At 39.4% G+C, this 4,249-nt stretch overlaps 1 non-coding gene across 1 annotated transcript; it reads left to right on the top strand.

Moving 5' to 3' along the window:
* The first annotated feature begins 3,599 nt into the window (after window positions 1-3,599).
* On the top strand, window positions 3,600-3,706 carry LOC122070136. The gene has a single exon (XR_006137674.1). It is a non-coding gene; the product is annotated as a small nucleolar RNA snoR109 (small nucleolar RNA).
* Window positions 3,707-4,249: the final 543 nt, after the last annotated feature.

Here is a 4,249-nt window from a genome sequence, read left to right as displayed (position 1 = left end):
CTTAATCTTGTTGGAACACTATCACTAATAGGTGCGAATCACTAACGGTGGATAGATGACCATGTATATGATTTATTTAGGCTGTTCCTGTTTTGTCAAGTGTGTTACCACAACGAATGAAGAGAGTCTCCACAATGGACTCCGGTCATGCTCGCCTTATTTCGGTTGTATTACCAACTAAAGAGGGGAAGTGAAGTGCGAAATCGTCTGCAGCTGCATCGGTACAGTGAGCATCGGGTGGTTGGGAGTCCCTTGGGACACGTACCCAGATGCTCTTAGCCATCTGATACTCACAACACCTCACCGGCAGAGAAAGCGAATCTTATGTGAACCAGTACAATAGCCAACCAATGGCGGTGAGTCCCATAATGAATAAAATAGTAATAATAATAAGGGTAAACTTCACTCCCCTCCCCTGAACTAAGGTGAAATATCAATTGGACCCATCAACTTTGCAAAAATATCATTACCCTCCCCTACAAGAAAAATATGTTATCTAACAACCCCAATCGTTAGTTTTGGCTGTTAAGTCAAGTTAATTTTTTTCATAATCCCCAAAATACCCCTTATTTGTCTAATACCTAAGCTACCCTCATCTTAAGTGAAAACGTCTTTCTTTCCCTCTTTTTCCCTTTCCCTATGAAAATCGTGAGAAACCCTGAGTGCGATTTTCTTGCTTGAAACCGCTTGAAGGAGAAGGAGAAGGAGAAGGAGAAGGGAGAAGGAGAAGGAGAAGAAGAAGGGAGAAGGGAGAAGGGAGAAGGAACATTCATTGTATATACGAAAACCCCAGATCCCCCCGCGATTTGAAACTTGAAGCAAGTGGTCGTTGAATCGTCCTCAATCGGCTCAAGTTATTGCGATTTATTTTTTGTAATTTTGGGAGGGAGTCCATTAGGATTTTTATGTAGGCTTAACTGATACCGATTGATCCATTGGGCCCAAGCAATTATAGACCCACTCTGATTAGGAAACTCCTAGTTCTTTCCATTGTGAGAGTAGAATAAGGTTTTAGGGATTCTACTATAAATAGAATACTGACGGTCCCTGTAGTCATTACTTAATGCCTTATTGGTTTTGGGAACACGACTTTCTCACAAGAGCAAGTGCACAGAAAGAGAGGAAACCCTAGAGTAAGAGGCTGCAGAAGATCTCAGTAGAAGGACTCCATTTGCATAGTTCGTCATTGTCATCTTCATAGGAGTAATGTTTAACCACATGGGACAGAGGTTTATGATCTATGTTCATGGGACACAGGTACTTCTTTATTCCCATTTATGGTTCATGTTATGGATGTCCCATTGATTATTATAGATATGGTAAATCTATATGATTATGTATTTTAAGATATGAGTACTTTTTTGTTCTTGGTTTAGGGACTACACCCATGATTAATCTTTTATGATTGATTGATGATTCTTGTATTCTAAATACTATAGGATTATTCATATATTTAATATGGCAAAGGATCCCCAACAGGGTCTTGAGCCATGAAGTAAACCTGTCTCATCATATTGAAATGGTGATAGCCTTTATCTACTAGACCAGAATGAGCACAAGCAGACAGCAGTGCCACAAATGTCACCGAGGTTGGCTTTGTCCCCTGCATTCTCATCTCTTCAAAATGATTGAAAGCCTGTTCTGCAAGCCCATGAAAAGCAAACACCAAAATGATAACCGTCCATGCGAAGACATCCTTATGAGGCATATTCTTAAAAATCCCAACTGCTCTCTCCACACATCCGCATTTCCCATACATGTCAACCAGTGAGGTACCAATTACCATATCAAACTCTAACCCACTTCTTTCCAAATAACTATGCACCCATTCCCCTTGATCAAGAGCACTAAGAGCAGCACGAGCCGAAACAACACTAGCTATCGATATGTGAATCCATTAATGAGCATTTGCTTGTACAGGGGGAGGGATTGGTATGAAGAGGTTTTGATGTACCACTTGGAGTCAGCCTTAGATGCATCATAGGCTCTGATCATATGGTATTGTAAATGAAAACATCTGGGGAGTCAATGCTATAAAAGACATGGGTCGCGTAATTGAAAGAACCGAATTCAGAGAAGGCGTAGAAGAAGATGAGTCAATCGAGGAGGATGTAGTGGTCGTATTTGCGTAAAGTGGGAGAGGTTATGATCTGAGAATGGATTTGTTTGAGCTCTCATCGAAGAAGCGCGAGAGTGAGTTCCTTGAATTGAACCATTGTAACCACTTGCTTCCTTCTCCTTCTCCTTCTCCTTCTCCTTCAAGCGGTTTCAAGCAAGAAAACCACACTTATTATTTCTCATGATTTTCAAAGGGAAAGGGAGAAAGAGGGAAAGAAAAGGGTTTTCACTTAAGATGAGGGTAACTTAGGTATTAGACAAATGGGGGGTATTTTGGGGATTATGAAAAAATTAATTTGACTTAACAACCAAAACTAACGATTGAGGCTGTTAGATAGTATCTTTTTCTTGTAGGGGAGAATAATGATATTTTCGCAAAGGTGGTGGGTTTAGTTGATATTTCGCCTTAGTTTAAGGAAGGGAAGTGAAGTTTACCCTAATAATAATAATAATTTTCTTGCAAAATGTAACAATTTGGAGGGGAATTTTTGCAATCACGTTCTAATTTATTTGGATGTCCTAAAAATACAATATTATTCTAGAATTTTAAACCCATTTCCTCTCAGTTAATGTATTTGATCTATAAGTCTCAATTTCTGCATGATATTCCCACAATTATGAGTTTCCCACCTCGAGCTGTGGTGATCGGCCTTGAAGGATTACCAGACTGCCAGTGGGAGTTGGCTATCTCATTTGTGATGGTAGCTATGAACCATGCTCTGGTACGGCTAGATGGGCCTCTATTTTCATGGTCAACTCTCAATTTATTTTGTAGGGAATCGACAAGAATCGAAGATATGGGGATTGCTTCAGTGGTGGCAAAAAGTAAAGGAACAAGGCTGGATAGATGGAACAATTTTGATGGATTGTCAACAAGTTATTTCTTGGCTTCAAAAAGGAACAAACGAAGGTTGGCCTTGGGAAGAGTTTTACTAATTATTATTAGATACTCTGTGTAATCAAATCTTTTTGTAATGTAAATATTGTTAAGCAAATTAGGGATAGGGTCTTTATTGCTCATAAATGGCCAATTAAAGCGTGGTGTGAAGGGCTAAATGATAGATTATTAGACCATGTTGCTAATTTTTTATTTAAGGGATATTTTCATCCACCTCCTCTTGTGTTTGCCCTTATTACATTCATCCCCATGTGTTTCGTTTATTACAAATAAATCCATCCAACCTAACACCGTGAGAGACTTTTGAGGGTTAATTCATTTAGTCATGCCATATTTTGATTAATGCTCATATTACCTTTCCTTACTATCCTTTCAATGCAAAAACCCATTTTCCATCTCACCCCTTTCTTCTCCGGTGACCTGTATATATGGTTGCCGTCGTCGGCAAGAAACTTTTCAACAATTGCCGTTGTCAGCTATTTTTGAGAGAAGTTAAGATGGTCTGGTGTTTGGAATTTGAGAGTTATATTGTACCAAGATAGGGTGCTCTCTAAAATTCCCTTTTTATCTTGAAATACCAAAGATGCTACAGCTAAATAAATCGATCGATAGATCTCAGAAGTTTATTTGTCAATTGTTGTGAGATTTTCAACTCTGCCGACAGATTTGCTTACCGAACTTCTTACATTAAGCCTAGTTGAGTTTGAGATCTGTAAATGTACACTGCCTTCCAACTCGTTCACCTCATCCTGGAGCATCTTCATTGATCCCTATAATTCCACTATGTAATCTATTGAGTCTCCCAGGGTTATGTTTTATCAATCTGAAAAAGTGGAAACATTAGCATTGAATATACTAAAAGAATCAATACCAATAATCCCATTTCATTGAATTAAAAGTAAGAATCAAATGAAATGATAACCTTGGTGATTTTGGGAACCAGGGCTTGTAGAGTGAAGGGCCTTTCTTTGTTTTTGTTCCTCCTATTCCTTTCCATGATGAGGTTCTTTGATGGGTATGGTTCTCCTTCCAACCTCTTGCAGACCTTCATCTTTGTCGATGGATCTGCTTACTGACCTTCATTCGTCTCCAAGAATATATTAAGGTAGGGGTGTAAGTTTGGCCCTGATGGCCCAAACCCGCCCTAAACCCAAACCCTATCTAACCCTATTACAAGGGTCAACACAACCAGCCCGACCCAACCCTGACCAGGGTTGAGATCTAGGCCCAACC

This window comes from Macadamia integrifolia, unplaced genomic scaffold (assembly GCF_013358625.1).
Source record: "Macadamia integrifolia cultivar HAES 741 unplaced genomic scaffold, SCU_Mint_v3 scaffold832, whole genome shotgun sequence".
NCBI lineage: Eukaryota > Viridiplantae > Streptophyta > Magnoliopsida > Proteales > Proteaceae > Macadamia > Macadamia integrifolia.
The sequence above is the reverse complement of the archived record's forward strand: the minus strand, read 5'-3'. Positions and strand labels throughout refer to the sequence as shown.